Here is a 7687-nt window from a genome sequence, read left to right on the forward strand (position 1 = left end):
CTGTACCAGTTTTCATTTCTACCAACAGTGCAAAAGGGCTCCTCTTTCTCCCCATCCTTGCCAACATCTGTTGTTTCTTGTTTTTGATTTTAGCTATTCTGAAAAAAGTCACAGCCTCTTAAATACTAAAAAGGAATGAAGATGACACCAAAACAAGGAAACAGAATGAAACTAAATAGTAAGACTTAAGAAAACTGGCCTGAATTGTAAAAAGGAAAGAAAAATATTTGAAACAACATGTTGAAAGAGCATAAAATGTGCTGGAATGAACACATGCTAGATTTTTAGATTTTAAAGAAAATGAAACATGTTTTGGGCACTTCTGTAAAAAGAGCATGTTGCTTAATAAGGGAAAGAAAATTACTTTATCATCAGATTTTTGACAGCCATGGTTGATGCCAGAGGCAAATTGAGTGCCATGTTTAAGGTCTTCAACGAAGGAAAATGTGAACTAAAGATTTTATTTCCAGCAAAACTTACCTTAAAGTAGAAAGGACCCTGACAAATGTATCAACATGCAAGGACTCAAGGAACATTGTTCCCATGAGGGCTTCTCTATGAATTTTCTGAAAAAAAATGTGCTTCAGACAACAAAATGACTTCAGAAGAAGCAGCATTAAGAACTGTTACTGAGTATTAAATATATAGTTACCTGTAGAATTAGATTAAATGAGAGTTAAAAGGCACGGGGCCTACTATGTGTAATAGCTATATGTTCTGACAATGTAAATGTAGTATAACCATTAAAAAATAAAAAGAGAATAGGAATAACACAAGCAACAGTTTTTAAATTGTTTTAATAATCATAACTGGTGGTGACAGTATTGGTATTCTGAGACTGTTGTATTTATAACAAAGGATAAAGCAAGTTATTTTAATATATTCTGTTTTCTCTAGGTCCTTGAGAATTAGGACGCTCAGAATTTGAATTGGAAATACCATTGTGCATTCATGAGAATTTTATCTTCATTTTATCTTCAAATATTTTCATTCCCCCTACCCCTAGTTCTATCTACTAAAATGGCCAAGAAATACTCCAGATCTGGGTCATAATATGGTCAAGAGGAGCCTGAAATATTTTTTCATACCAGAGAGTAAAAAATTATCAAAGGCTATGTATTAGCTTCCCCGGGTTACCCTAACAAAGTACCAGAAACTGGAATGTTTAAAACAACAGATATTTATTCTCTCACAGTTCTGGAGTCTGGAAATTTGAAATCAATGCATCAGAAAGAGCGGTTCTTTATGGAAGCTCTGTGAAGAATCTGTTTCATGAATTTCTCCTACCTTCTGGTAGTTGCTGGCAATCCTTGGCTGGTAGATGCATTACTCCAATCTCTGCCTCTATTTTGTGACATTTTTCTTGTGTGTCTGTGTGTCCAAATGTCCTTCTTCTTATAAGGGCACTAGTCATATTGAATTGAGGGCCTACCCTAGTCCAACACAACCTCTTAATTTGATTACATCTCCCAAGACCCTATCTCCAAATAAGGTCATGATCATAGGTTCTGGATGGACACAAATTTTGGGATGATGCTATTCAACTCAGTATGGACTGCTATGATCACGTCAAAATAACTCACTTGAAGAGTCTTTCATTGGCCAAAATCTGGATGAAATAAAGTATTTTATTCCAGAGGAGACTCTTCAACTTGGATAATTATTGGCAGACAAATAAATGGAAAAAAAGAAAGCCACAGTCTAAGATGAAAACTAAAGGGTCATGAACATCTGTTCATTTCAGTGACCTTGGTTGGAGTTTCTGATAAATATATGCTTTTTGGAGCTTTGGTAAGGATAAGAAATGCAAAGAACTGAAACTCATCATATATGTTTAAATCTATGAGTTCAAAAAAAAAATCTATGAGCTCAAAATTAAACACACACACACATATGACACAAAAATTAGTCAGTTTTTGATAATCACAGGAAATCAATTTATTATCTTGAAAACTGAGGAAATAAATGGGAAGAACCAAGCACATTTCCTGCCTTTCCTCTGTAATACTAACAGAAGGAAACATCTCCTCATACAATTATTCCAGCTAATAAGTGGAAACAAAATCATGCAATTGGAGTATGCGCATTTTGCAAACTCTAATGAATTAATGGGTCTAGGCAATGAGCGTCACGGGCCACTAACATCAAAAAGAATGAAAGCTAACAAATGAAGTTTTTTAAAAACAATAAAACAAAAAGAATGAATACCAGACTTTCAATGGGAAACACATACCACGGTTTGCCGAAAGGATCAGACCAGACTGATCGGACTCTGGATCCAGCTTTCAGTGTGCAGGACGTACAAGAGGACAGTGGAGCATGTTGAATACATTATGGAGTTCAGTCTGTAAAACCCACACTACAGGAGAGTGTGCAGGCCACACAGCCCAGGTTCTTCAACAGAAAAAAAAAAAAAAAAAAAAAAGGAAAAGAAAGAAATGGAGGGGATCCTATAGATTAAAAGAGACTTAGAAAACATATCAAGTTTTTAAAAGTAGACAGGTCTGAGCTGTAGTACATGGGGATACCCATGTGGATGAGAAACCATGAAGAAACACAAGGAGGTGAGTGCTATAAAAGTCAGGATAATGCTTACCGTTGGGGGCACAAAAAGACTGTGTGATGGGGATGGGACACATAGAGGGGGTCCTATGGTGTCACATTCTGTTTCTTGATCTGGGTGGTAGTTACAAGGGTGTTTACCTCACACAAATTCACTAAACTAGACTTTTGTAGCTTTTTGTATCTATGTTTTGTTTTTTTTTACAATAAAAAAACCTCCAAAAGGTGGGGATCACTCTAGCTATAGTGTTAAGAATAAACTGTGGAGCTACAGGGGTAGAAGCAGGGAGACCAAGTAGGAGGCTCTATTATTTAGATAAGAGAGAAGATGATGTGTCATACTAGAGGAAGTGGTACAAAATGGTCAGATTCTGAATGTATTTTGAAGATAAGTCAACAGAATTTCCTGATGGTTTCGATGTGTGATCTGAGAGAAAGGGGAGGAATCAAGGATGATTCTGGGGATTTGGGCCTGAACAACTAGAAGGATGAAGTTACCATTAGCTGAAACAGAACCACCATGCGTATTAGAGGGCTTTGTTTTGTTTGAGGGAGGAGGCAGGAGCTCAAATTAACCATGTTGAATTTGAGTTGGCTTTCGGAGGTGCAAGTGTTGAGTGTTTTATTCCAGGAGTCCTGGAAAACTTTGTTTGTTTGTTTGTTTTTAAAAAATCAGGAGTCTGACTGTCAGGAGAGATGCCTGGGCCACAGGTTCTATCTTTGGGAGCCAATAGCACAGAAATGGTACTCGTGTGCATGTAAAAGTCAGATGGAGTCAGATGACGTGAGGCTAATTCTTCCTACTAGCTCGTGCCATCCTTAGCAAATTATTTAATGGCTGTGTTACTCATTCAGTTTCTTCATTGCAATGGTAATGGTCCCTAGCTCATAAGGTTGTGGTGCTGTGAGTTTGAAATGAGAGAAAGTATGTCAACGGCTCAGTGGAGTTCTTACATAGCAAAGTCTCAGTAATTGTTGGATGTGATGATGTGATGGTGATGTTCTCACCTCACAGCCTGCTTGCCCCAGGCATCCGGTGAACTTGGCTCAATGCCCCAAGCCCCTCAAGAGCCCCACCCCAATCATCTCTTCTAGATAGCATTCCACCGCCCAGTTTATTCCTTGTTTTCTACCTATCCTGTGTTCCATTTTCTTAAGCCTCTGTTTCTTGCTATTCATGTGATAGATAAAATTGAATCCATTAGTGTTGGTATTTAAGGAGCTGTTTAGACATGATCAATGCTTACATTTTCACAAATGTTTTTGAGGCCACAATCTAAAGGAGGAAATCATGAAGGAAACATTTGGCACCCAGGGGAAGCAGTGGGAACACAGTGCTGATACAGGAAGCCCTGTATTCTCTGCCAAATGAAAGTCCTCTCTTCAGTCTTGCCCTAAGAATAAGCTCACGATGAATGCCCTGTAGACAGCAAAAGTATTTGCTCCAATTCAACTCTTACCCAGACCTCCCTTTGTTTCTCTTAGCCTTAGTAGATTGAGCTCTGTTATCTTCTTGTTGAGCCATTGAGCAAGGAGAAGGTAGCACAGAGCGATGGAGAAAGGGCACTGAGTCCACCTTCTGAGGGATTTTTCAGAATAAAGGTGCAGAGTCTTCTGTTCTGGGATCTGGAGGACCTACCTGGTCACTGTCTCCCAGGGCTGGTCTGGACTCAGGGTTCAGTCATGGGTGTGTGAGGAGAATTCTCTGTCTCTGTAACCTCTGCATCACCCCACAGAGAAGGGCAGCAGGAGCACTCGGTGATAGAAACATCGCCTGTGTTTTCCTTGCTCCCTCCTTAGCACCCAGCCTCGGTTCTCTGAGCCAGGCAGAGATCTGCACTCAGCGCCCATACTCCCTAACACTCTCTCCAGGCAAATGGGCAAGAAGGTGGGTCCAGCCAGGGGACCAGTGGAGACTCCCCTGCAAGCTCCAGCCTTCCGCTATGCATAGCATCACTGTTCAATTCCCAGAGATGAGGGAGTTCCCTCCTCTGAGAGGAGGATGTAAGGGTGTTTGTCCCCTAGTGGAGAGTGTTTGTGTTGAAGATTTTCACTGTCAGTGTCCCCTTGCCCCCCGTAGATTCCCAAGAGGCAGGCATGGCACTTGTGAGCACTAATCCTTTTACATTATAGGACTTTTATTTTGAGCTTCATATTGGCCCTCAGCATATCTAGAAACCTGTAATTGTGTGAAAATTTGATGAATGTATTTTTCTCCTAGAGACTTTGGCTGTAGTTTTTACCAGATTCTTTTGTGTGTGTGTGTGTGTGTGTGTGTGTGACCAAGAAGTTATTAATGAAAATAATGACACTGCCCTTTCGATATATCCCTTTATTATCTTTACATGCTCTCTTTTCACTTTGTGGTAACTTTCTCTCACTTTCTAACCATTAAAACAATAAAAAGCATTAACAAATATTTGTCCAGAAATGTCAAGTATCCAAAGCTCTCAATGAGAGCTCCTTTATTATTTTTTTTTAATGTTTATTTATTTATTTTTTTTGACAGAGAGAGACAGAGCATGAGCGGGGGGGAAGGGGAGGGGGAGGGTCAGAAAGAGAGGGAGACACAGAATCCGAAGCAGGCTCCAGGCTCTGAGCCATCAGCACAGAGCCCAATGTGGGGCTGGAACTCACAGACGATGAGATCATCACCTGAGCCGAAGTTGGACGCTCAACCGACTGAGCCACCCAGGTGCCCCAATGAGAGCTCCTTTAATTAAAAGCTTTCAGAGAGACCCTGTGAGGTTAAGTGCTCTGACCACTGCATTTTACAGAGGAGGAAACTGAGGCTCAGAGAGGCAGGAAAATGATCAAAGGTGGATCTAAGATTCGACTGAGGTCTTTCTTACTCTGGGAGTGATTCTTCTCTCACTCTATGCAGAGCTGACATTGTACAGCACCGTGCCCCCCAGACTGCCAAGAAATTGTGTGCATGTTGAAAAAAGTTCCACTAAAGCAATGGATACTGTGTTTGGTGGGAAAGAGTGATTTGCTTCCTCCGTAGACAATTTTCCTTTGACACATCTTATAGGGGTACGCATGGGGGTTGGGGTGAGCAGCGTTCTGGAAGGCTGCTTTTTCAGAAGGAATCAAAGGGCTAAGGTGGAACAAAATTCTTACAAAGGCAAGTATCCCCTTTTCACGAGTTCTCAGGAATGTCTCCTACCATAGCCAGTGTCTTCATTTTCATCTGTAAAGGGGTCTCCACTGAAAGGAGCTTTGCAACAAAGTTCAAACGGCCGCCCACTCACATTTTTCTAGCCCACGGGCTGTTTCCCTACGCAAACAACATCGTCCTGTGTCACTGCAGGGCTATCTCCTGTGGCTGTAACAATACCCTGAAGACATAGCTTAGACAGTTCAGGAGTTCACATTTTTATTAAGTTCCTCATTTGCCACCTGTGTTCTTTTTGGACCAGCTTCAGATTCCCGGGCCGCCGAGAACAGGCTGACGGGAACCGGACTGTGCGGATTTAAAGCCGATGTTCCATGTTGTCCTTGTTCTCCTGAATCTGCATCTGTAATCACGAGGAATCCCACCGTGTCACGCATGAGCCCTCTCAGGCGCCCGGGTGCGCAGTGTCTTCCTGGTCCGGACAGAATCAGGGTCCCCAGGACCTCCACCTCCCGTGCCCCCGTGCTGCCCCCAGGCTCGCTTCCTTCTTTCCCGCCCCTGGACCTTGAGCCTGATGTACCAATGCTCGGAGTAGGGCTCGTTATGTAAGTTTCCCGGTCCCTGAGCTGGGTGACTCAGCGTGAGGTGGTGCCCCGCTCCTTCCCAGCCTGGGGCAGCATGCTAACCAGCGCCAGGTCAGCGGCAAACCGGAGTGGAAAACAAGGCCTGCTAATGAGGTCCAGCTGAGCGCCTTCACTCCCGGTGGTGTCTGGTGAGCCCAGGAAACCCACGGGAACCGTTGGAGGACTGCTGGCAATGAACCCATGGGTGGAATTCTCCATCTCCCTGCTCACTTCCTGTTCTCTCCTCCCCTTGTCTCTTTGGCCACAGATCACAGAAGTTTCATATTTGGTTCCTCTTTGCCCCCAGGCTGCCACTTCCTGGGTCCCTGATGCAAATGGAATGTTTGTGGTCTTCCAAAATTCTTATGGAGAAGCCCTGACCCTCCAGGGTGGTAGTGTTAGGGGGTGGGGCCTTTGGGAGGTAGACTGAGATGAGGTTATTAAGGTGGAGACTCCATGATGGGATTAGTGCTCTTAAAAGTTAGAGCCCAATGTCCTACCCCCGCCCTCCTTCTTATGAGGATCCAGCAAGAAGGTGGCTACCTGGAAGCCAGGAAGTGTGGGTCCTCACCAGAACCCCACTATCCTGGCACCCTGATCTCCCAACTTCTAGCCTCCAAAACTGTGAGGAAATAAATTTCTGTTTAAGTCTGCAGTATATTGTTAAAGCAGCCCGAGCTAAGGCAGTCTCAACTGACCTGAGCCTTCACCTCCGGGTCCTAGCGGGGCTCAGGAAGGAGGCGATATTGGTGTGTGAGGATGCACCCTTGGGTGCAGCTCAACCTGGACCCAAACTCTCTCTCCTCCACCCCAGGTCCCCAGCACGGAGTAGGAAATCAGCTGCAAACACTGGTTGTAGAGAGGACAGGGTTTGTTTGGCACTGGATTTGGGCTTGTGTCTGGCTCTGCCTCATTTCTCTCTCCTGCAGGCATGTCTTTGAGTTTTCTTTCCTTTGCAGGACAAAGATGGGTGCTAGCATCCTGCTAACCGTTGGACGAGGAGCCAGAGACCTCAGATTCTAGTACAGGGTTTGCCACTAACCAGGTGTTCAGGGAAGGGCAGCAAACTTTCTCTCTCTCTCTGCTTCAGGGACTCATCTAAATGACACCTGCCTTAGGATTGTTATGCATTAATAAAGTTTGTGTGCCAGATCTGTCCAGTGTTGGGATATGGTGCTAAACAAGACAGCCATGGTCCCTGCCTTCGTGGCGCCTCCCTCCATTCCAGGTGAGGACACGATTAGCAAGGAAACAGGGAAATACGATAATTACCAAATGTGACAAGTGCTCTGAGGGAGACAAACAGCATGATTAAATATGAGAGGAACCTGGAGGGGGTGAAATTTATTTAAAAACCTCCACCTACAAGCTGAGAAGAAGCCAG

Source organism: Panthera uncia, chromosome F1 (assembly GCF_023721935.1).
Source record: "Panthera uncia isolate 11264 chromosome F1, Puncia_PCG_1.0, whole genome shotgun sequence".
Lineage (NCBI taxonomy): Eukaryota > Metazoa > Chordata > Mammalia > Carnivora > Felidae > Panthera > Panthera uncia.